We start from the raw sequence: 26711 nt of genomic DNA on the forward strand, positions 1-26711 counted from the left end.
TTACGGTGTTCGTCAATGCCTGTCCGCACTGCAACGAATCTGGCTTTCTTGCCCAGAGGAGGATCCGCAGGGGGGTCAGAGTGCGGAAAATTAATTGAGCTTCCTTGGACTCTAACAGCCCCCTGTAGGGGTAGCACTTCATCTCGTCCGGTTAGGCTGAACAAGTATCGGCTCTGCAGGAAAGCATATCCAGTGTGGTTCTCCTAATCGGCTGAACTTGCTTTCGAGTACGCCTTCCGTAGGGTGAGGTGGAATAAAAGGTTACGCAGAGAGACAACAGCAAGAATTTGTGACCAGACGACGTTTTACGTTTTCTCTATTTAGTGCAGTGTATCTACAGACACCGCGGCAGGTGTACCTTTTCTTCATATTTTTCTTGCTCTTCCAATTCCAAGTGTACCTTTTCTCCACACATTGCAACATGGCGGCTCGCATATATCCGCATGTGCTCGAGTGAATCATCGTTTAGAAATCGATTTAAGGGCGACTCACATATGTTGTCTTCTCTTTTTTTTCTTTTTGCTGGGAATAGCGTGGCGCAGTAGCGCAGGCTAATTTCCCCCTTCTTTTTTTTCCATAACAAAAGCAATTTTATTGTGAGATGATGATGTTACGAACCCACGCAGACGTTACGAACATCGAATTATGGTCTCAAGACGAACACATTAACGTCTGAGGGGTTAATAACTCCACTGTCATCGTGATGGATCATTCTGTTGAATGTCTCCCGCGTGATCCAGACCAGTATTAAAAGTCGTTAAACTCCGCTGGTAAAATGTCAGCCAGCGTCGTATATAAACCTCGACAGTCGTACGGGTGAAAAGAGAGTCAAGCAGGCGACATCATGAGGATCACTCTCGTTTTATTCGTGGTTTTCATTGTCGTGGCTTCTTGTGGCGACTTCGCAGTGTGAGTAGCCGGTCCCTCAGTGTGATAACAGCATAAAAGTAGTTACGAAGGAACGATATTGTGTTCCATGATTAGGGTCTCGATCTACCTTCAAGTAAGATGACCACACGTTTTAAACGAAATATCGAGTCCTGGAGCATGTGCATGAGACTTTAACGTTAAAGGTCAGATATGCCGATTTTGAAGTGCCGCAGAAGTGAGCGACTCTCGCGCTGTGTGTTCATTAGTGAACACTGAATATGTGTGCGAAATATCTTGGTCTAACTGTTTGTAGATTTTCAGAAAACATTTTTTTTTTAGTTTCCCCGCCCGCCCGTCAGACCACCGCAAACCCTGCGCATGGGCTCACCGACGTCACTGCCCATGGTTTATCTGTCTTTGGCTTGCCATGGGCTCTTGGCTTGGCTTCTTTGACTCCGTTCTCTGTGCATCGTAGATTAGCCAACAGTTGCTATGTTACTATGTTATTGCGAGGCCGGAAACAAAGCATGTGAATATTTCTTTGGTACGACGTCGTTTAGAAAGCGCAGTTCCTTGTGCTGACCTTGCCTTTTATGAGTGACGCGTATATCAAAGCACAATATACAAGTAGCCGCACAAAACGCAGACTTAAATTTTTTTAATGAAGACAAATACTTGAAATTTTCACGATAACTCTTCTAAACATTCTGAAACCGTAATGCTGGGAACACATCAAGCTTAAATTCTCATTAATGGTTTACAGCATAGGCATAATCAATTACCTCCAGTTTGTAAGCAAGTACGTTATACAACCATCTCAATACATTGTTCAGCGTTCCAATGATGGCCTGAGGAAGATTACAAGCTTGGACGACTATCTGAATGACTGTAGTATACCGATATAAAGAAACGCACAATTGAAAGAATGAGTATGGTTTCATTTGTCAACTTTGCCAGCAACTTAATCGTAATTATTGGCATTGCAGAGTCGATGTTGCATATTTATCACGGCATTTCAGCTAGAGACTTCCTTGCACACTCATGATGACACCCCAAGAAATATTCTTTTGAAACTGAAGAACATTATTAACTGCGGCGGGCCACCAAACTTTTCTAAACTGCATTACACAATACAGACAGCGAAGATATGTCATTGATTTCGCATGTGGTTCACATAGAACACACCGTGAGTAAGAACAACGGACAGCAAGAATTAGGAGCTCGACGGCAAAGCATATGGGTCAAATACTGAAACAATTTTATTACGCAAAGGTGATTTCTAACAATGCGACAAAGAGCATATACCACAAATTTTCTGCGAAAACACGCGCAAAAACACAAGCAAAACGCAAAAACACAATTCCGTCATTGACACACCTGAACAATTTGGGGCTCGACGCAAAATATTTCCCACTACGAGCGGGCTATCACGACAATTTCACCTGTGAGGTGTTTGCAACAAAAGAATATCAGCACATTTTCATTCTAAATTGTAGGTTACATTTTTATACAAAGGTGCATCGATTTTTTACGCTAAGGTGATTTTTATGACATATATATTTCGCAAAAATTTGTTACATTAAACATTCTCGCTGAATGTTGAAAAGTTTCCGGGTGAGGTCTTAGAAAGCAACTACAATATATGAAAAATTTTGCGCTGAATAAAAAGCTTTTGTCTAGAAAGTGAAAGATTACCATTGTTGACGCCACATATCACCAAGCGGGTATATAAAACGTGAGAATAAAAAAAAAGCCCAAGTGAAGGTGGGCTGACCTATAGAACTCATTGACTGGGTATCCACCCAGACCATGTCAACGATAGAAAACAAAGAAATGTGCACCACGACCACGACTATGCTCTATGTCCCCGCTGCGATAGAACCCTGAAATCGTTATATCATAAAATAAGGTTGTTGTTGTTGTTGTTTTTAAGTGTTGAGAGAGGTCAGCCAATATCTGGCTTGCTATTCTTCAAAAAGAAAACAAAAAGAAAAGGTTCACCCGGACAAAAAAAATCACACACACTCACACATAAAAAAACAGACACAGGGAAATGAAGATGCGCGCGTCTCCATTTTTTTCTTTTAAAAATCAATCAATCAATCAAGATGCGCGGAAGCACGTGTCACAGGTCACGCAGCTTTGCGGTCTTGATGAATTGTAGCAGGTAGCCTGCCTGCCGCCTTGCGGCAATTGTCGTCTATAGACCATGCACCCAGAATCTTTGCAATGGTAAATGGCCAGCTGTCCAGTGTGGAGAGACGCTTTTCGAGGGTCTTTCAATCGTCCTCATATTTCGTGCAGTGCAGTAGTATATGGATGTCGTCTTCGCTTGTTTGGCATTGTCTTAATGTAGGGTCGTCGATACATATAAGCTCTTGTGAAAGCAGTACCAAGTCGGAGTCCATGAATTAGTGCTGCGTCGGTCCGCCTTATGTATTTACAGCCTGTGATTTATATGGACCATCGAGGGCGCCAAGTCTGGGGTGTCTCCAGTGTAGATTGACTAGGAGCTTCTTCATCTCCACATCTTACGTTCGCTTTGCTGCCCTTTTGATGTCGTCTTTAGTCAGTGGTATGTTTTCCCTGCATGTCAGGGAGTGGGCTTCTCTTGCAACCTCGTCCGCCTTCTCGTTTCCAGGAATTTTGCAGTGGCTGGGGATCCATTGGATGGATACCTGATGTCCGTCTCGTCTGAGTTTACCGTATGTCTTGGTAATTTTGCTCCGCATGGCGTCATTGGTGGTCTCCTTGTTTGACTCTAGTGTTTGTATGGCAGATCGGGAGTCAGTAAAAAGAACCCACGTGTGCGGCCGGTGAGTCCCCATGTGCTTCAGCGCCGAGAATATCCCGTGAAGCTCCGCAGCCGTGGACGAAGTCTTGTGGCTTAGCTTGCCCTGTAAGGTTTCGGCATTACGGGGGTCATAGACGGCCGAGGAAGCCCCATCCACAGACACGGAACCGTCAGTATACACGGGGGTATTGCGCTCCCCTAGCTCTGTTTCCATGTCAAGCGAAAGCTGCCTAACAACTTCAGGAGGCATGTTGCTCTTTTTGGTAATGCCAGGGATAGTGGTGCATGCTGGACGTGGCACGCGCTCTCTCCAAGGAGGCGTGTTTGGCTGCCTGTCTTTCTCGTATCCAGTTGGGATGTGTTGCTGGAGGTTTCTGACTACTGTGCCAAAGCCAGAGTTAGGTCGGGTTACATTTAAGTATGCCAGGGGGTGAGCCGTGTGACGCGTTTGGCGACGCAGGTGTAATGTGATGACCTCCTTTGTTTGGAGCTCATGCAGTGTAGGTTGATTGCCTTCCTCTAGTGCAGCAGCTTGCGGAGTACTAAGTAATAGGTACGGAGTAATAAGGTTGTTCTTGTTGTTAGTCGACAGCTTCAAGGGCGAGGCCGGGTGCAACGAATTTCCACGCGGGGCCTTCAGCCGGGCCCTGTAATCTCGTTTTCGATCGTCTTCCACACGTGTTGCCTTTTCTGAATTATTTTATCTTCGGCCGCCCCTACTAAAAAGGATTGGGACATTTTCATAGCCCTGGTTCCGAAATTCAGCGTCATGACGTCTACAATATCTAACGCAAACATCAACACTTGGGCTCCTATCATATGACGAGATTCGAGCCCGGGCACCTCCCAGTCATGGGCACCTCCCACATGACCAGTACGCTAACCACTGTGCCACGCGAGCTGTTGACGCGATGGCGCGTGGCTGAAGCCAAAGTACGGCGGCGCAGTCGTTGGAACCGTTCGAAGATGACGAAGATGACCCAACACGAACCTATATATAGCACGTACCTAATGGCGAATTCGGGTGGCCATTTCGTGGCAACTTTCTTTGCCAGATCCCGAGCAGCCATGTTCGCTTGGTCAAAGCGAAGCAATATCGCATGTTCGCGTGGCGCTTTGCGAGCGCCACAAATTTGCCAGCTAGTACTTTTTTCGCTCGGTTTCGAAACGATGGAGCAGCGGGTTGCCCAACTATCCGTCACATCGGCACTGCAACGGTGGCGCGTGCTCTAATTGGCCCGCACATCCACATTCACGTGGTTTAGCCAGGTGGGTCAAAGTGGCCATCTTGCCATGTATTTCAGCCTATTCCCAGCGTAAAACCACTGGGATCGCCATCTTGTGGGACGATTGTTGCCATCATTGAAAAATCTGCCACCCAGATTTATCCCTCTGCGGCAATTGTCTGCACGCGCTGTGCAGCCAGCACAGGGGTGCCCTGTCGTATCCCCTCCCATTGAAAAGAGCGTGCAACCCTGCGCAAAGAACTGTGGGACGGTTTAGGCCTGACGTTTACGCAAACGTCATCACTCACATGATCAGTAAAATGGCGGCGCACATGACCGCCGGTGAACACGTTTGTAAACAATGTCACTTTTGCTTCTGTGATTGGATTCAAAAGCATGTTTTGATCGTACTGACAAGTTTGATCGAATGCAGCAACAGTTAAACATGATCCTCATGGATGTGACCTCATAGTACACGGTGAAGTGTTGCGTACAGCGGCTAATTCCTTCGCAATATTTTCGCGGTACCAGCTGCCCGTTGATAAATAAAACTTGTTGTGAATGTATGTCATCTTTTTGTTTTACCTAAACTGAATGTGAAGTGTCCACAAAAAGAAAAAAAAAACGTCCCCTACCTCAGTCAGTTGGGCAGCCGCAGTAGTTTATCGCTTCACCGGGTTTTACCATGACATGGTGTTCCCGAAACCTTGGTTAGGAAGTTTGAGAGACAAGTTGGTAGTCCAGTAGTTACTAAATGAAGTATTTACTGACGCAGGTTAAAGGAACAGTGCTGGGGAGCCCCAGAACAAAAAGCAGCAACAAACTATTTACATGAGCCAACGTTTGCTCTTGACATACACTATGTGAAGTTTGTATTGTATCACTATATACGAGGCAACATGATCCAAGGGCAAGTGGGTGAAATATTTACAAACTATAAAACAATGAAAGGATGCTCTATATAATATATACATTACTGTAGTAGAACACAGTGTGTTACAGTAATAACCTGTGAAGTGGTCTTAACCATAGATCGAGAAAGTGCCCGTCACAAATAACTCGTTACAAATTCAGTTACCCTGTGAAAAGTATAACTGTTAATAATTATGTTCTTCAGCGTGAAATGTAACTTGCAGTTACTGAGTTACTTACACTTACCTTACTTTGAACAAAAAATAGGTAAATAGTATTTGGTAATAGTGTTAGGTAATTAGCAGCGCGCGTAAGCAGTTAAGCTAGACCTTGAGTTACCTGCGGAGAAGTACAATACGACTAGGTCGTTTTCATTTATGTCCAACAATAGACCTCCCCTTTTTGCAAACAAATGACGTCATAGTGTTCGACACCGCTACAAATTTGGTAAAGTTGAACTACACTCGAAGCTAGAGGTGAACAAGGTCAACCCCGAAAGCCTCCGTCTTGATGATATTATGATGGTCCCTGAAAGGGATGCGACCTTCTGTCCTGTTTTTCTTCCAGTAGGAGGCAGCAAACAAGTTCCGTTCGTGGAACCCAGCCCACCCCTTCAGATTTGTCTCTGTCTACCAACATTATGATGACGTTTCTCTGGTAGGGGTCCATTCGAACGCTTTGCATCTTGCTCCCTGTGGGCACACAAAAGGCCAGCTTCATTTCAATGGCAGCAGTTCTTACTCCCTGAATAGAATACTGTCATTGATTGAGCATCACGAAATGGTAAAAAATGGCATAAATGAACCGGAGAGAAAGCAAGAAAATATGTGGACGTGAGTGAAAAGTGAATTAAAAGTAACTTGGTACTTAACTTAAGTTACTCTGGCAAAGTTACCTGAAAAAGAAACGAGTTCCTCTGAAAGTTACCACGGCACAAAAGTACCGAGTTAAGTTACAAGTTGCCAAAAAAAAAGGAACTTTGTTATGGTAACGAGTTACTTGTAACGAGTTACCTCGAACTCTGGTCTTAACCGTGATACTGAGTACCTGCTCAATGCAATGCTTCTTGCAACAAACAAAACACTTCAAGTACTCCCCCTTAAACTGTGTTAACTTTGTGAAAAGCTGCCTGCAGCGCTGTCTATGCAAGTCAGCAGTGGCTTGCATGATGTAATCGTACCTCGAGGTATTTTTGTGCTATACTCTTCACGATGTGATAGTAATGATTTTCCAGTGGACCCTGATCAAGCATATGTTGTTGCCGGAGTGATTGAAACACTTGACTTTCAAAAAAGGGTTCAAGCACACGAGGAAGCAGTTCACGCAACAGTATGCTCGACGGCTGTCCCTTCTCATTTAGCGCCCCACGGAGAACTCTTTCTGATTTTCGACAAACTGCAATAGCGTCTTGTGACGGAAAGACAGCTTCACCTTGCAGTCTTCGTAGTATCAAAGAGTGATATGGCCTTAGATCTGACACGGTTAGCGTTGGGACACATGTCTCACATTTCAGGTACCCTTGTAGGTAACGTGCAATATACCCTGCGATGTACACTACCACCCTCTCTCCAAAAACTGAGGGTTCACGTGAATCTGGGAAGTAGTCATGGTCCCGCAGGTCAGCCGGCACGACGTGGTCCTAGTAGTATTACCAGCTCAACTGGCCCACAACTCACACAGTGGCCTGGACGCCATTAATGAGCAATTAGAGCTAATTGGGACCCCCCACAGTAATCAGGACCCTCCAGGGAGTCATTACACTAATTGGGGTGCATCTAAGACGTGTCCAGACCACTGTGTCAGTTGTGGGCTAGTTGAGCTGATAAAAAATAAAAAAATAGGCAGAAAATAAAATAAAAAGCTAGAAATAGAGGGGAGAGAAACAATTTATTCGAAAATCAACGATGCCGCGGCGAAAAAACGGCTCCGGGGTGACCAGCGCCCGCCACGTTGGTAGTTGGCACTCAGCAGTTGCAGAGATCGACGACAGGTGGCCACTTAGTTGCAAGGCATCACACCAGATTGCGCCACCATCATAGCTCTAGAAGCGCAAGACAGAACAAGATACTAGCGGCAGGTAAAAATGGCAGCACTGCTAAACAAGTCTAGGCATGCGAGAGAAAAGGTCTAACCGCTACTGCTAAAACAGCACGGAGAAAACAGTACACATCGAGGAAAAAGGCTTACGGGGGGCGATTGCTTAGGCCTAACCACAGCGTCACAACACTATGCAGCTAACACAAGGTGGGAACCACTGGGCACACATCGCCAAACATGCGTCAAAAGGCTTGCTCACCGCAAAACAAGTCTAAACATGCGAGAAAAGGTTTAACACCAGCGCGGTCAAATCACTCACCTTTTCCCCCGCGGCGACTGCTCATCAGCCAGGCAGAAACTGAGCGAGTGCGGACCACCCGAGCTAACGTCTGCTTTCCGCGACAGCCAGAGAGAAACTGACTGCGGCGACGCGACGCGGCAGCTATGGATGCGCGCGCGCTCCTAGCGCCCTCTGCTCCACCCGACCGCGCATGCGCGCTCGCGCTCCTAGCGCCCTCCGCGCCGCCTGCCCGCCCCCCCGCGGGCGGTTTCGGTTTCGGCTCTCCGCTGCGCGCGCGCGCTCCTAGCGGCGACGGGTGGCTTCTGAGTTTCGGTTTCACTCTCCTTGCTTTGCGCGCGGGCGCGTTTATCTGTATAAAGGCAGCGCGCACCGCGCTCGCGCCATCAATACGTGAAGATGTTCAGCTACCACTCTTTACAAAATTGTTCCCGCACCCACGCTTCTTGGGAAGAAGTGGAGAAGGAATGTTTCAACAGCGGAAGTCCCCGCAGCGAGCTCGTCATCACTGCTTTTCGCTACGTGATAGACATGGTAGGCTTTGGCAATATAGGAGAGATCTTGCCGCGGCCGCTGCAGGAGATGGTGCGTCGAATTTACGCCCGTTACAAGCAGGGATCGGAACCGGTATTTTTTTCGGTCCGGTTCGGGTTCGGGTTCAGGCATATTGGTTCGGTTCGGGTTTAGCTCCGCTGAACCGAAATTATCAGCTTGAACCGGTTCAGGTATATCGGTTCGGTTCGGGTTCGGCTCAGGGAGAACCCCCACCCCCGCACATACACAGACAAAAAAAAAATCTGTCAGCGGTCGGGGCATTTACAGGGATTGGAACGGTTACTTTTTTCGGCATCGGTTTAACCGGTCCACGGGCAGTAATTTTGCTACATGCAAGCAAGCTTACGCTCACCGTACACGATTGTAAGAGAAAGGTGTGAGATAACCGTTCAGGTGAGCAAAAAAAAGGTCGGTCAGTAGTACAATTAATTCACCTCTGAACCGATTCCCGAACCGGTAACCGTATCAATTTTTTTCGGTTCAGTTCCGGTTCGGCTCAGGACAAGCAAAAAAATCGTTCGGGTTCGGTTCGGTTCGGGTTCGTCAGAAAATAACGGTTTTTTCCGGTTTTCGGTTCGGGTTCAGTTTCGGTTCCGATCCCTGGTTACAAGAACGTCTGCATAACGGTTCCGGACGGACCCCTGGGACTGATGAGCGAATTTGTGAGCTTGGCCAACGCAGAATTCAACTACATCGCTGCAGACATCGTGGACCTTCTCGCTCGTGCCATCGCTCATATTAAGCACGCCCTACGGAAGCAGCGACATTTGCAAGCAGTCTACATCGCCAACCTTGTCACTGATTTATTGAAACACCGATTGGTTATTGACATGCAACGCATTAAACAGTCCTAATAACTTTGACGAGACTCTGAGTTTTCTTTCACTGAAACATGTTTATTGAATACATACAAAATAGTACCCGTACACCTTTGTCGACAGTTTCGAAACCTACAATTTGCCCGCACTACCGCCAAAGGAAGCTTTCAAAAGTGACCTGAACGACCAAGAGATCACGGACGATGACTATCAGTACGCCCTCGAGATTTTCGAATTCTTCGAATGTAAGGACCTAGGAGATTACACGCGTCACTACGTCACGCTCGACACCTGTCAGCTGTGCGACATCGTGCTGTATTTCAGAAAGATTGCGCTAGAGACGGATGGGATAGATATCTTACGCACCGTGTCCCTCGCCAGTTACGCGTGGAGTAGCGCTCTGAAGATCACCAATGTCAAACTCGAGCTCATAAGCGACCAAGAGATGTACGAAACTATCGAGAAGGGAATCAGGGGAGGCATTTGTAACAGCTTCCACAGATACTGTCGGGTTAATCACGAGGGGTGCGACGATTACGACTCCCAGAAAGAAAATACTTTTATCCAGTATCTCGACGTCAACAGTTTGTACCCGTACGCGATGACTTTCCATCTCCCGACAGGTGCTTTTGAATGGGTCGATCCTTCGAGGTGGAGCGAGATCGATTTTCTCAACATTCCTCACGATTCGGAAGTGGGTTACGTCTACGTAGTAGACTTGTCGTATCCCGAAGAACTGCACGCGCTCACCAGGGATTTTCCCCTGGCACCCGAACACAGGTGCGTGGACGAGAACGAACTGTCCCCCTACCAGCAGCACTTGAGAGATGCGTTGGCGCTGAACACCCCTCCCACAAAAAAACTCTTGCTGACGTGTTACGACAAAGAACGCTACGTCGTTCATTATGCATTGCTCGCACTGTACGTGAGGTTGGGCATGAAAATAAAACGTGTTCAGAGCATCATCTCATTCCGGCAACACAACTTTTTGCGGGCCTTCGTGCAGAGGAACGTCGCGTTGAGGAATGCCGCGTCCACGAAATTCGAGCGACTTCTGTACAAAACCATGTCGAACAGTACGTTCGTATAGACGATACAAAATGTGAGACGCATGAAAAAGTATGCCCTAGCCTACGACAAAGAAACCGCGCTCCGAAAAGCTAGCTCCGTCGACTGCCAGCATTTTCTCATTCTGAGTGACAAGTGCATCTTATACGAGATGAAACAGCGACGCATCAAATGCACGCACCCCTTTACGTGGACTTTGCCATTCTAGAAATATCCAAAGTCCGAATGTACAGTTTCATCTACGAGTCTCTCTTTTCTCGCTTGACGTGTCCAGTGCAATTGATCTATAGCGATACGGACAGCATAATTTTTTCTCTCACGTGGGAAAGCCTTGAACAGCAGCTGATGAAAATTGAGAGTGAGCTAGATCTGTCCTCCTATCCACCGGACCATCCACTTTTCAACGAAGAGCATGCGAACCAGATGGGGTACTTCAAAGACGAGACGGGAGGTGGTGTTATTCAGGAAGTCGTAGCCATCCGAGCGAACATGTACAGCATTCTCTTGGTCACACAAACAGATCGCGAGAGCGAAAGGAGTTAAGAAGGATGTGGTGAGGAAACGTTTATTGCACGAAGTGTACCGAGATTCTCTATTCAATGAAAAGGCGGTCTCTCAGAAGCAGTGCACCATCCAGAGTATAAAGCAAACGATGTACACCATTTCGAGACTCAAGAAGAGCTCGGTCCCCTACGACGACAAGCGCTATCTCATGGATGCCGTGCACTCCTTCCCTTATGGAAGCTGCGAATACGGTAGGCTTTGTTATGTTTTGACGCGTATAGGATTATGATAGTGCTCTCTCTTTGTGTAGCATTGGAAAACCCGGAAGAGAGCCCGAGAGCGTCGTCGTCAGGCATCGAGTAACCGCGGAACAAAGAGCTGCACGCGCATGTAATCGAGAATAAAAGTTCTAGTCGGGACATGCTTCTCTCTCTCTCTCTCGCAGACAGGAGAAGTACGGGTCATCGTGGCAGTGTGGTAGCGGAATGGGTGTACGAAAAGAATGACCATTCCGTCATCGTGCTGGTGCAGTGACCCGCGCAATGACGACGCTGCGATGAAGATTCCCCATGTCCTTTCTGTTGAGGCAAGTCAGGGAGGGTGCAGGCATGTATCGACCTACTATTTTGTATGTATTCAATAAACATGTTTCAGTGAAAGAAAACTCAGAGTCTCATCAAAGTTATTCGGACTGTTTAATGCGTTGCATGTCAATAAGCAATCAGTGTTTCAATAAATCAATGACAAGGTTGGTGATGTAGACTGCTTGCAAATGTCGCTGCTTCCGTAGGGCGTGCTTAGTATGAGCGATGGCACGAAGGTCCACGATGTCTGCAGCGATGTAGTTGAATTCTGCGTTGGCCAAGCTCACAAATTCGCTCATCAGTCCCAGGGGTCCGTCCGGAACCGTTATGCAGACGTTCTTGTAACGGGCGTAAATTCGACGCACCATTTCCTGCAGCGGCCCCTGCGAGATCTCTCCTATATTGCCAAAGCCTACCATGTCTATCACGTAGCGAAAAGCAGTGATGACGAGCTCGTTGCAGGGACTTCCGCTGTTGAAGCATTCCTTCTCCACTTCTTCCCAAGAAGCGTGGGTGCGGGAACAATTTTGTAAAGAGTGGTAGCTGAACATCTCACGTATTGATGGCGCGAGCGCGGTGCGCGCTGCCTTTATACAGAAAAACGCGCGCGCGCGCAAAGTAAGGAGAGTGAAACCGAAACTCAGAAGCGACCCGTCGCCGCTAGGAGCGCGCGCGCGGAGCGGAGAGCCCAAAACGAACCGCCCGCGGGAGGGCGGGCGGGCGGCGCAGAGGGCGCTAGGAGCGCGCGCGCATCCATAGCTGCCGCGGCGCGTCGCCTCAGTCAGTTTCTCTCTGGCTGTCGCGGAAAGGAGACGTGCGCTCCTCGCGCTCGCTCAGTTTCTGGCTCGCTGTCGCGGAGGGCAGACGTTAGCTCGGGTGGTCCGCGCTCGCTCAGTTTCTGCCTGGCTGATGAGCAGTTGCAAAGGATGAGCAGAGGATGAGCAGTGGGAAAAGGTGAGTGATTTGACCGCGCTCGTGTTAAACCTTTTCTCGCATGTTTAGACTTGTTTTGCGGTGAGCAAGCCTTTTGACGCATGTTTAGCGATGTGTGCCCTGTGGTTCCCACCTTCTGCTAGCTGCATAGTGTTGTGACGCTGTGGTTAGGCCTAAGCAATCACCCCCCGTACGCCTTTTTCCCCGATGTGTACTGTTTTCTCCGTGCTGTTTTAGCAGTAGCGGTTAGACCTTTTCTCTCGCATGGCTAGACTTGTTTAGCAGTGCTGCCATTTTTATTTGCCGCTAGTATCTTGTTCTGTCTTTCTCGTCTAGAACTATGATGGTGGCGCCATCTGGTGTGATGCCTCGCAACTTAGTGGCCACCTGTCGTCGATCTCTGCAACTGCTGGGTGCCAACTACCAACGTGGCGGGCGCTGGTCACCCCGGAGCCGTTTCTTCGCCGCGGCATCGTTGATTTTCGAATAAATTGTTTCTCTCCACTGTATTTCTATCTTTTTATTTTATTTTCTGCCTATTTTTTATTTTTTATCAGCTCAACTAGCCTACAACTCACACAGTGGTCTGGACACGTCTTAGATGCACCCCAATTAGTGTAATGACTCCCTGGAGGGTCCTGATTACTGTGGGGGGTCCAAATTAGCTCGACTATTCTCTAGAGATCTGGCCTAGGATTTTCCCTCTCCCTCGCGCGCCCCGCCCACCCGGAGCGCGCCAATGGGAGAACGCGTGGGCGGAGTCGACTTTCATTGCAATCTGGGGGCAGAGGTTCGAACGTAGACGGAGACGTGCTTTTCGCGATGCTACGTCCACTGGGTCGTTCCATTCACCATGGCCCTGAGTTGGCCCGTGTTCCAGAGATGGCGCTGCTCGATCTATGAACCTAGGGACGCGCGTTCCTTGGGACCACGAAAATGGTCGGCGATAAGTACTGTGTCTGAGCGATGATCGCGTTTGTCTGTTTGTTTGTTTTTGCTTTTAATGAACGTTTTATGATGGCTTGTTTTTGTTTTTAATAAACGCTTCATGATCGGCGTCTCTGAGCGATGCCCGCGTTTGTTTGTTTGTTTTTGCTTTTAATGAACGTTTTATGATGGCTTGTTAATAAACGCTTCATGATCGGCGTCTCTGAGCGATGCCCGCGTTTGCTTGTTTGTTTGTTTGTTTTTGCTTTTAATGAACGTTTTATTGAATTGTTTATTGAATTAAAATTACTAAATACAAAGCTTTGGGATGGAATTATGGGTGTCATTAGCACAGGCTAGTATTGACTCCCACAGCTCATCCTCAATAACATCAATTCACAGTCGCATAGAAAGACACTGAGAAGCAGTGCAATGACATTAAAAGTATTACCCACGTACACTTACACTACAATTTTACAGCAAGATAATTAAGATGAAAGAATGGTTGAGCTGTTCATCACATAGCGACGTAAGCTGCGCACAAAATACTTGCCATATTTTAAGTCGGATGGCAGCATATTCCACAATCTGATACCATAGCTTTCTAGCAACCGGCTCCCATAAACATTGTTTGCTCGAAAAGGTTTGAAAATAAGACGTTGTACACTCCTATTATTTCTAGGGCACAAATTAAACCCTGTTGTGCCATGATATTCCCCGGTATTTATTATTTTATACACTAGCTTCAGGTACCAAAAGCGAACTAAATCAGGTAACGGTAGTATGTTAAGTCTCGTGAAAAGGTCTACCGATGGATGCCTCGTGTGAGAGAAAGTTATCAGTCTTAGGCTTCTTTTCTGCAACTTAAATAGGATTTCCTGATAAGCAGGGAATGTATTTCCCCATGAGGTTATACAATAGGACAAATGAGATTCAACGAGACAAAAGTAAAGTTGTCTAGTTACATGAATAGAAAAACACTGACGAGCCAAAAAGAGAGCGTGACAAGACCGCGCTACATTTCTCGCAATGTAATCGATATGCGGTTTCCAGGTGAGAGACGAATCAAGCAAGACACCAAGATATTTAAACTCCTCTACCTGTTTAACAGATTGGCCTTCAATACTCAACTCAATCTGCGTGCCGACTGTGGACGGCTTTCTAAAAACAACAAAGCATGTCTTATCTACATTTAACGACAGATGATTCGCTCTAAACCAGCGTGCAATGCAGTTAGTCTCACTCGAAATAGCAGCTTTAACTTCGTCAACTGTCTTACCACTGATAACAAAACAAGTGTCGTCCGCGTACATACATGTGGACATTTTAGGTACTGAGAACGGCAAGTCATTGACATACAAGGAAAATAGCAGAGGACCCAATACAGACCCCTGAGGGACCCCCATAACAATCGGGAAAGGGTCTGAGAGCATTCCATTGATTGACGTAAACTGACACCTTGATGACAAATAACTCTGCAGGAAGCACAACATAAGACCACGAAAGCCGCAATGATGCAGTTTGCTTAGCAGAATGCCGTGGTTCACAGTGTCGAAAGCCTTGCGAAGGTCAACAAACAAACCAACAGTCACAAGGTTGTTATTTAGAGCATAGTTGATTTTCTGAGTAATAGAGAAAACAGCTGAACTCGTTGATTTGCCTGCGCGGAAACCATGCTGTGCTTTACATAGAACATCATATTTTTCGATAAAACATGTCATCTGAGCACAGACGAGTTTCTCAAAGATAGTGTTAATTACACCAAGTACAGATATTGGACGGTAATTTTCAACTTTTTCCTTGTCACCTGCCTTGTATATAGGAACAATGCGTGCTATTTTCAGTATGTCTGGATAAACACCGCTGAAGTACGCGTGGTTGAACATATAACACAACGGGATGGATAATGCGCTAGAACATTCCTTAATCACACGTACGGTAATGCCGTCATAACCAGCTGCTGTGTCACATTTCATACGGCCCAGAACTTTAACTATATCAGGTACAACGAAGGCAGACATGAAGAAAGAATTACTAATGCGATTGGTCAGATATGTTTCAGGATGAGGTGCACGAATATTATTAACTCCTTCTGCAAGCTTCGGCCCTATGCTCGAAAAGTACTTTCCAAACAAAGCACACATCTCCTCAGTAGAGCCGATATTCTCCGGATATGTCTTCGTTTCACATTTTCCCTTTGTTACACTATTAACTACTGACCATATCTTTCGTGTGTTACCCTGAGCGCGAGAGACTAAGTTCGCATAGTAGTCTCGTTTGTGTTGACGTGTTAACTTGCTTACTTGGTTTCGAAACTTTTTCGAAACTTTTTTTATGATGGCTTGTTTTTGCTTTTAATAAACGCTTCATGATCGGCGTCTCTGAGCGATACCTGCGTTTGTTTGTTTGTTTTTGCTTTTAATGAACGTTTTATGATGGCTTGTTAATAAACGCTTCATGATCGGCGTCTCTGATTGATGCCCGCGTTTGTTTGTTTTTGCTTTTAATGGACGTTTTATGATGGCTTGTTAATAAACGCTTCATGATCGGCGTCTCTGATTGATGCCCGCGTTTGTTTGTTTTTGCTTTTAATGAACGTTTTATGATGGCTTGTTTTTGCTTTTAATAAACGCTTCATGATCGGCGTCTCTGAGCGATGCCTGCGTTTGTTTGTTTGTTTTTGCTTTTAATAAACGCTTCATGATCGGCGTCTCTGAGCGATGCACGCGTTTGCTTGTTTGTTTTTGCTTTTAATGAACGTTTTATGATGGCTTGTTTTTGTTTTTAATAAACTACTATCAACCAAACACGGGCGCAACGATTCCGCGGACGTCTTATCAAGATCATTCTAACAACGCGTGTTCCATATGTTTAATAAAGCAAACAAACGCGGGCATCGCCCAAGGACGCCGATCATGAAGCGTTTATTAAAAGCAAAAACAAGCCATCATAAAACGTTCATTAAAAGCAAAAACAAACAAACAAACGCGGGCATCGCCCAAGGACGCCGATCATGAAGCGTTTATTAAAAGCAAAAACAAGCCATCATAAAACGTTCATTAAAAGCAAAAACAAACAAACAAAGAAACAAACGCAGGCATCGCTCTGAGACGCCATCATGAAGCGTTTATTAAAAGCAAAAACAAACAAACAAACGCGGGCATCGCTCAGAAACGCCGATCATGAAGAGTTTATTAAAAGCAAAAACAAGCCATCATAAAACGTTCATTAAAAGCAAAAACAAACAAACAAAGAAACAAACGCAGGCATCGCTCTGAGACGCCGATCATGAAGCGTTTATTAAAAGCAAAAACAAACAAACAAACGCGGGCATCGCTCAGAGACGCCGATCATGAAGCGTTTATTAAAAGCAAAAACAAGCCATCATAAAACGTTCATTAAAACCAAAAACAAACAAACAAACGCGATCATCGCTCAGACACAGTGCTTATCGCCGACCATTTTCGTGGTCCCAAGGAACGCGCGTCCCTAGGTTCACAGATCGAGCAGCGCCGTCTCTGGAACACGGGGCCAACAACTCAGGGCCATGGTGAATGGAACGACCCAGTGGACGTAGCAGCGCGAAAAGCACGTCTCCGTCTACGTTCGAACCTCTGCCCCCAGATGGCAATGAAAGTCGACTCCGCCCACGCGTCCTCCCATTGGCGCGCTCCGGGTGGGCGGGGCGCGCGAGGGAGAGGGAAAATCCTAGGCCAGATCTCTAGAGAATAGTCATTAGCTCTAGTTGCTCATTAATGGCGACCAGGCCACTGTGTGAGTTGTGGGCCAGTTGAGCTGGTAATATACTACTGGTCCTCTGTTGTCATGTTTCTTCTAATCGATGTTAGATTAATGATGTCTTCTGATCGAGATGTATAGCTGCTGGCATGAAGAATTGTAATGTTTTCTAGTGGAAGGCAATTTCCCAGTCCTGTTTCTTGTTCTTCATTTTGGATGAGCAGTTTCTGGAATCCAGCTGCCAATTGTCGTGCTGTTGGGTTGTTATTCCATCCCCCCTGAGCTCGAAGTGTGCCAAAGAAGAGTTCCAAGTGATCTTGGCTGATCCTATGTGTGGGTAGGTACGTTATGGCACCCTTGGAAATCAGGTGCTCATAAAGTTCCAAGGAGCTGCACTTATTGGCTCACCAGTCTCAGGGTGGGGAAAGCTTGTCTTGAGGTGCTTTTCGTAGTGAAAGGAGCAACCCAAGTTGCGAAGCATGGCAATGTTTGACGACGCCCCATCACAAGTGATTGACACGATGGTTGCACCTGCTTCATGTAAAAGTGACAATGCCTCGCGCACAAGGTGTGTCTTCTGCTCACCAGATATGAGCTGAGAAATAGCCGATTGGCAGCTTCCACTTTTCCGTGATGGAAACAATCATCACAACAAATGCTTCTTTGGCTATTGCTGTATCATCGGTGGAGTCAGGCCCGAGGCTGACAAAACCGTAGGTCCTCCTTCCATCCCACTCAACATGTTTCCTTCTTGCCATTTTATCAACCATGAGGCTGCACACTGTAACTCTGCCTTTGCTGTTTTCATAAGCTGTCTTCATTCTGAGTACTGTGAGGGCTTCTTTTGAGAATCCTGGTTCGCCGTCAATTGATTGATACCACTTCTTTATTGTCCGTGGATGTGGCAGGCAGGTGTCGAAAGTGCTACGCACATATTTATAAGCACGAGGGGAATAAAAGTGGAGTGTCAAGGCAAAGGCACGTAACTCTGGGCTGTACTCTCTGAACTCTGTCTGAATTTGAAGAACGGAATCAAATTGAAGTGTATGTGTACTCATATCAGGATGAGAGTATCCACACTTCCCGTGTTCGCCGTCTCGCATTTAACGATAAAGTGCAATTATTGGAATTTGATAATCACTTTTTTGGGATAAAGAATTTTAGTACATTGAATGGTAAGAAAAGTAGATTTTTTTGTGAAAAGTGTACGAGGGGATTTAGAACACTGGAAAACCTAGTGTCACATAGAAGAGTGTGTAAGAATTTTGAGGAGCTTTTGTTGGAGTTCCCTGAGCCAGGTAAGAATGTTCTAAAATTTGACAAGTTTGGTCACATGTTTGCATTTCCATATATTATCGGACTCGATACAGAGTCTGTCCTCGATCCTAATACGAACGTGAAAAGTGCTGTGCAGAAGCATGTTATGAGTTCCTTCTGCTGCATTCTAATCAGAAAATATGATTCGAAAATACTCGCAAATGAAAAATATTTAGGCCCCGATGCCGCTTCCAGGTGCGTCGACTGCCTGTTGCGTTTTCATAACAAGGTGGTCGATATCAGTCGTTGCCCTGCCCCCATTAAACTCACAGACGAAGAAACTCGTAAACATATCGCTGCAACGCACTGCGAGTATTGTGGTGTGTTATTTAGTGTTGCCAGGAAAAAGGTTCGTCATCACGATCACAGTCGTGAAAGCAATGTCAGCAACTTTTTGGCTAGCATTTGTAATGAATGTAACATCAGTTGCAGCAATCATGGCAAAATTCCCGTGCTCATCCACAACCTTCAGTACGACATCAGCTCCTTGTTGCATTGTTTCCATGCTTTGAAGTGGAAATGCCCGCCCAGGCTCATCGCGACAAGCTCGGAGAAGATTCGCAATTTTGAATATGGCAATCTCATATTCAGGGACACCACGCAATTTTTAAATAGTTCCCTTTCTTGCTTGGTGGATAGTTTGAAGGTGTCGGAAGGAACTGAGGCATTTAAGTGCCTACAACAAGTGTATGGTAATGACTTTGCCCGTTTAACTAGGAAAGGTGTGTACCCATATTCCTGGATCAAAAGCTTTCAAGTCTACAATGAAGAATGCCTACCGGCCATGGATGGTTTTTATGACGATTTGACTGGAACACACATCAGCGAAGACGACTATGCTTTCGCTCGGGAAACATATGACCATTTTGGTTGCAAGTCATTGAAAGATTATACAATGATCTATTTGGAATGTGATGTCCTGCTCCTTTTAGATGTTATGCAGCATTTTAGACAGCTTTCTATGAAGACATATGGATTGGAAGTGCTGCACTTTGTCAGTCTACCCGGATTCAGTTGGCAGGCTGCTCTCAAGTATACAAAGGCCGAGATCGAGCTGCTTACAGATGAAGATATGTATCGAACCATCGAGTCTTCTATTAGAGGTGGTATTTGTCAACAAGGATTGACCCAGGCAGCACAAACCCTCGGGAAAAGAATGGGAACGCAATGGGCGCTTCGGCTCCTGAACGGGCGATAGTGCCCGACTGGTTCCCAGCGGTGTGGGAACTGAGGAGGTAGAGCGCAAGAGAAGATAAGGTAGTCCCCCGACGGTGCCCTGATCATTTCCCGCTCTGGTCTCCTTTTGGTCATGTAAACAATAATATAGGATCGCTCCCCGATGCTGCTCTGATCATTTCCCGGTCTGGACTGACCTTGGTCATGTGACCGAAATATAGGATCGCTCCCCGATGCTGATCTGATCACTTCACGATAATCAGTCACATGACCGGGGTGCATCAACGGATTTCTCTTCCCAGACTGTCAGGCGCCGAGTGATGCAATCGCGTAACCGACAGTTTCGAATCTGGCCAATGATGTTCCTCGATCATCCAGCCGTGTTTGCACTGTCGGAGTCCCCGTCGCTCTCGCTGCGAGAAACGAATGTATCCGGCCGGTGCTCGCGAAACTTTCGAGGAATTCCAACATTTTTAAGCGATTCATTGAGTGGTAAGTGCTATTTCTTTTTGTGGTATTCCTCGCATTGATAAACGTTACTCATAGATGCTTTTCAACATGAGTGACATTGTTCTAGAAGGCTTCTCTCGAAACTTAGCAGCGCATAGTTTCGATTTCAGTGATCCATTGTGGTTTATGCGTTGCTTTTAGCATAATGGACTCCGTTTTGGTGAAAATATGGTTCAGTAAAGTGTGGAATCGTATGTATTGTGTATTTGACATCAAACGAAATATAACAATTTCTCAGGACGACTGCGTGCTGCAGCTGTGCTTTCCATCTCCTGCGTGCGTACAAAACTGGAATGCTGGAGGACTTCAGCTCAAGGTTCGTTTTTGTAGTTATTCTAAATAAAAAAAAGCAAAAAGGAACCTCCGAAGTGAAAAAATTATTCCGCTTTATTCCGTTTGCGTAATCTGATCTACGCATGATATGTCAATTTGTTTGAAACTGCGAGTGAATGAAAGCTATCCGGATCTTTCATTCAGAATGTCATGCTCGACCACAACCAGAGCGTGCTTAAAGCAACCAATGCTTTGATCAAGGTATCACCGAAGTGCCCACCACCAGATCTCTGCCTCAGAGCCAGTGATGATGGTCAAGATTTTTCTAGCGGATCTTGTCATGTCATGCTGGAAACTGTAAGTTTAGCTATTTGGTCTGTATTCAATAACATGTGCATCCTGTGCATGGTGTGGTGTACTTTTCTCAGTGTAACCCTGACCTCAAGCTATCTTCCACTTTCAGAATCCACCCTGCACTTCGGTTACAACACTATGAACCTATCGCGCTGTGATGCTTCCTTGAAAGGAATACAATCTGGTATGCTGTGTTGTTTTTCTTTTAAAAGGACTTCAGCTATCCATAATAAGAGGCCTTCGCAGCAAGAAAGCCATAAGAAAAGGCATCTTCTTGATACAATAATATTTCTCCTAAAGACAAGGGTACGTGTCACACTACATGTGCCATACTGCACTCTCAGAAAAAAGGGTGGAGCAATTAGACCTTCTAGGAAGTAATAGTTGTCGCATATGTTGTGCCTAAAAGGTTGCAAAGTTCTACCTGCTACCTCACTCTCTGCCACGAATAATAGGGTTACCGCTTCTGATTCGGTGAGCGAGGGGGGCGTACACCTTTTCGTTGTAATTTGGATGGATGATAATTTCTTTTACCACCTTTTTGCACCCCTTATCAGACACTATGTTGGCTTAGGAGGTAACTAAGGAACTTACCACCTTCTCACACCTTTTTTCTTAGATTGTGGTTCCCAAATTGTGTGTATGTTGCCCTTGTATTAGCAAAGGTGCGCAAATATTTCTTCTATTTTCTTAAAGAAGGTATAGAACGATCATGACACATGTAGTACGGATTCTCAAGTTGTTCACGTGTTCCATGTTGTTGGGCGTAACTCGTTACCAGTAACTCGGTACTGTAACTAGGCTACTCGGCTTAGCTAATTTCAGTAACTTTTTGCATAGCTCTTTGCTTTCGAGCTCCAGTAACTTCTTGAGGAGCTCGTTCCTTTCCCGTTTTCTTTTGCTTCGGGGGTGGGGGTTAAGTTCGTCAAAGTAACTTGAAGAAAGTTCAAAGTTCCTTTTGTTCGATTCTTGTCTACAAACATCGCAGGCTGAGTCCTCCCCCCATGACTTGAGATGAAAGATGGCACGTGCACGGCTCGACTAACTCCCGTTGTTACACGGTGAATGTTACAAATTATGTTTTAGCCGAGTATTAGGAAGCTCAGGTATCGCGCATCTTAACGGTAAGCAGTGTATTGATACTGATAGAGGGCATTGAGTAGCAGGATTAAAACTTGGCACGGTTCTACGATATGTATGTAGGAGACAACTCGTAGAGCATAAACTTGCTTTGTGTTCCTTTTTAATGTGCCTTATTACGAGATCAAAATCATCAAATCCCTCCCTAAAGAAGCCTATAACTGTAGGCTTCTTTTGTCGTAGCAGATATTGATATCATTTTTGTATATCAAGACTATTTTGAAACGTCTTGAATCGGCCATTGTGACAGCAAGGTCTGAATTAACCTTATAGACAGGTCAAGAGCTGAAAAGTATATATATTGAGTAGAAAATAACTTGAAGGTAACCTGTTACATTTCTAAAGTAGTTCAGGAACTTCACGTCAATTTTCATTACGTTTTATTACATGTAACTGCGTTTGAAATTTAGTTACGGGTCGGTTTCACGTCAGTTCAGGCAGGGAGGTCCAATCGACCTCCTGGGTCTTCAGTATTTTTCATATTTATAAGCTCATCGTATATTATGATCAACATTTTTGCCGAAGAGCTTTCGTGCAAAAAAATCGAGAAAATCCGGCCCTGAATTCGGATGTTTCAGTTTTGCCGTGTTTGCACGCGTATACCTCCCGAGTGTTAAGAGATATTGTTGTGAAATTTTTTTTATGCTGCTTTATTATGCCTACAGGCCAGCTGTCAGAGAGCAAATTTTAGCGCGCAGGTGCAACACTGTGTGCTATAAAAAATGGCGAACATGCCCTCTTGCGCACTTTTGTCCTAATTTCGACGCCTGATATCTATGGCTATAGATGTCCGTGATCGCAATACTTGGTATCAGCTCACTCAGCTTTTAAATCATATACTTCCTAGCGGAATGTGCTGAAATAGGCAAATGTTTAGGCATATTTCGAAATAAACATGGATTTTGAGCGTGTATTTCTCAAAAAGGTCCCACTTGATTTCGTATATATTTTGCCAGGGTATGGCCCGATGTTAGGCCTTTCATCTAACGCAAAAACTTCTTCTCCAAAGGCGTATACTGCTGATTAGCGCGTTAAAACGCGGCCCCAGTGCGTAACGTGTCGGAGTTATCTACAGCCAGAGCAAGAAGCGTCGAAGTTTGAACAAAACTGCGCGACAGAGCATGTTCGCCGCTTTTTATACGATACAGTGTTGCACCTGTGCGCCTAAATTTGCGCTCGGGGTGCTGGCAGGTATACTATACTGGCAGGTATACTAAAGCACAAAAAAATTGCAATACTATATCGTTTAAAACTCAGGACGTATACACGTGCAAACACGGCAAAATTGCAACAATCGAATACAGGGCTGAATTTCTCAATTTTTTGCACGGAAAGTATTCGAATGATTAATTTTATCAATGTTGATCATCATCTGCGATGAGTGTCTAAATATATATAAAAAATCATGAAAATTCAGGAGGTCCATGGGACCTCCCTGTCTGAGCTAACGTGGAACCAGCCTACAATTATGTTCTGGCTAACCTTTTGAACTTAACTGGCAACGAGTTCCAACTTCTATCTCTGTTCCATATAACCTGTGTTAAGTGAATATTTGGGAAGTAAATAGTACATATGCGGGACTGGTGGTTATATACTTTCAATGTAACACTTTTTTTTACATTGCTGGTGAACTGATGCATTAAAGAACCCATGTATCTTGTGACTATGATGCAATAAAGAGTTTTCTACAATGACATATTGATTTTGTTTTTAAAAATCGTGCAAATTAACTCTTGTTTGGGGGGTAGAAGGTACCAGTAAGTGTGCATTGGCTGCATCTCGGGAAATCGTTGGGGTACGATACAGGCTGCCGATAACGGACCATTAACATCCCCGTGTTGCAAACCGTATGCCGGACCATGGTCGGGAGCCGACCCGGTCGGATCGGTCGTCGCCGGCGCACCGACGTTGGGTCGTCGCGCTGTGCTGCCTGGGGAGGTATGCTGCTGCCAATAACAAATGTTGTGCAAACTTTGACCGGAGAAACCGCAAAGTTACATCTTCTATTGGGATGCAAACAGTCTGTATGCTGGTTGCCAAACATTGCCATTGCCTATTGGAAGATTCGAGTGGGTGCCCGAATCTGAATTTTCGAGTTTGGACATCATTAACCATCCTCAGGATGCAGAGTATGGCTACATATACGTGTGCGACCTCGTCTACCCACCGGAGCTACATCAGAAGACCAGGTATTTCCCACTGGCTCCAATGAAGCAAAAGGTTGACGAGAGTTGGTTGTCAGAGTATCAGTTGGCTCTAAAAGATCAATTGAATTACAAACCTGCAGCACAGGGTAAGTTACTTCTCACTTGTAATGATAAAACAGAGTATGTTGTACATTATCGTTTATTGAGTCTGTATTGTAAGTTAGGTATGCGGGTTAGCAAAATTCATAGAGTGTTGAAATTTCGTCAGGGTACGATCTTTGGCCCGTACAATGAAATGAACATTCAGCGATGCATTGCAGCACAAATGGGCTTTGAGAAGCAGTTGTATAAAATCAATTGTAACTCTTTGTACGGCCGTTGTTTACTTTCCTCCAGGCGATTTAGATCAATTAACATAGCATTCACCAAAGAAGAGGCCCAAAGATATAGCTCCTCAAACGACTGCATTCGATTTGAAATTTTGTCAGAGAATTGTGTGTTGTATGAGATGAAGAAAAGGAAGGTAAAGTGTAGCTTCCCATTACAGATTGGTTTTTGTATTTTAGATTATAGTAAGTTGGTAATGTATGAATTTGTCTATTGCACTCTCTTGGAAAAATTGAATTGCCCCATCACCATCATGTATTCGGATACCGATTCTATCATCGGTGTGTTTCATACGTCAGAGTATGAAGAGGAAATCAAAAAGATTGCAGATGATCACCTCGATCTTTCATCCAATCCCATTGATCATCCACTCTATAGCAATAAAAATAAAGGGGCATTGTTCCACTTCAAGGATGAGACTGGAGGTAGGATAATTGAAAAGGTGGTTGCTCTGAAAGCAAAAATGTATTCTATCCGATTGAGTGACGATAGTCAAATTGCTAGAGCAAAAGGTGTTAAGAAACGTATTGCTCATAGGGAATTACATCACGATGTATATAAAGATGTTTTGTTTAATAGTGTGAAGGTAAGTCATCCACAAAGGACCATATGTAGTAAGTGCCAATGTATGTATACAGTGGAAAGAACTAAGCTTGCACTCACGCCCCATGATGATAAGAGATACCTCTTTAATGCAACTGAGTCATACCCATATGGAAGCTGTGAAATTGGTAATGAGTAAGTATATTCTTTATTACGTGTATTGTGTTTCTTCTGTTACAGGTGGTGAAGGTTTTTCGGCTGGGTTTTTCTCCTTCACCTGATTGGCATCACAATTGGCACAATTCCCAGCACAGTTGGCTTTAATAAATATATCTCAACTTGATTGGCATTAATAAATATATTTTCACTCGTACTTTTTTGTGTATGACCCTTTCTTAGCATGTCTCTGCATGTTATAAGCGCGCGGACAAGCCTCCGCACAGGCGCCGCGCCCTCCGCACACGCGACGGTGTTCCAGACGCTGTGGGGTTCGAACCAGACACCCATATAGCTAACTGGACCCCAATTTAATAGGACCCCACCTATTACTACTAACTTCATTGTCCTTTGTGAAGCACTTGACAACCTTTGGGGGAACGGCTGCTGTACGACTAACTTCGCCTCCTCCATCTCTACTCCACGACACAATTTGCAAACTGCTCCCAGCAAGAAAAGACTGTCACAACTTACATGCCTCTGAGCAAACTCTAAATACCGATCTGTTACGACAAAATGCAGGCAGACTATTCCATTTGCGCCAGCCGTACGCAATTTGTGACTCAATATGTCGTGTTCCATGACGCGTCCTTGTTAAAACACCATTGAAATTTTCAAAGGGAAAATTCGAATATGCAAAGAGACGCCGCCAGTTCTTCACACAAAACACTAAATGTGTTACTAAGTGCATGTTGTATGCCATGCTTGCTGTGCCATAGAGCGCTTGGTACCGGCGTGCCCGCAATCTTGCCCGAAAGATGTTCAAAAATGCAAGCATTATCTCTTGTAAAAGACAGTGAAGAAATCAGTCGGAAAACCCTACATTTGTGGATAGTCGCTTTCTTTCGACCCTCACCCGTCCAGCGACGTGCGCCTAACGTCAACACAGCAAAGTTTACTGAACTCTCCATGGTGTTCGTCAATGGGTATCCGCACTGAAGCGAATCTGGCTTTCTTTCCCAGAGGAGGACTCCCTATAGGTCAGAGTGCGGAAAATCTATTGAGCTCCTTAAAATCTAACAGCTCCTCTGAACGGGTTAAAAATTAATCTTGTGTGGTTATGCTGAAGAAGCGTCGTCTCTGAAGCAAAACAGATGAATATTGTGATTCTCCTAGTCACCGAAACTTGCTTTCGAGTACGTCTTTCGCAGGGTAGGGGCGTAACAAAAGGTTACGCAAAGGTTGATTAGAAACAACAGCAACAATCTGTGACCAGACGACACATTGCAACATGGCGGACCGTATATTTCCGCATGCTCTCGACTTAATCATCTTCTAGAAATCACTTTAAAAGTGAGTCACAGATGTTCTCTTTTCTTGTTATTCTTTGTTTGCTGGGAATAGCAAGGCGCCGTAGCACAGGCTAACCTTTCCCTTCTTTTTT

General features: G+C 45.3%; 1 long non-coding RNA gene across 1 annotated transcript; it reads left to right on the forward strand.

Annotated features, from left to right (window-relative positions):
- Window positions 1-791: 791 nt before the first annotated feature.
- On the forward strand, window positions 792-25484 carry LOC135366441 (uncharacterized). The gene is made up of 2 exons (XR_010414163.1): window positions 792-909; window positions 24131-25484. It is a non-coding gene; the product is annotated as an uncharacterized LOC135366441 (long non-coding RNA).
- Window positions 25485-26711: the final 1227 nt, after the last annotated feature.

Source organism: Ornithodoros turicata, chromosome 8, assembly GCF_037126465.1.
Source record: "Ornithodoros turicata isolate Travis chromosome 8, ASM3712646v1, whole genome shotgun sequence".
NCBI classification, from domain to species: Eukaryota; Metazoa; Arthropoda; class Arachnida; order Ixodida; family Argasidae; genus Ornithodoros; species Ornithodoros turicata.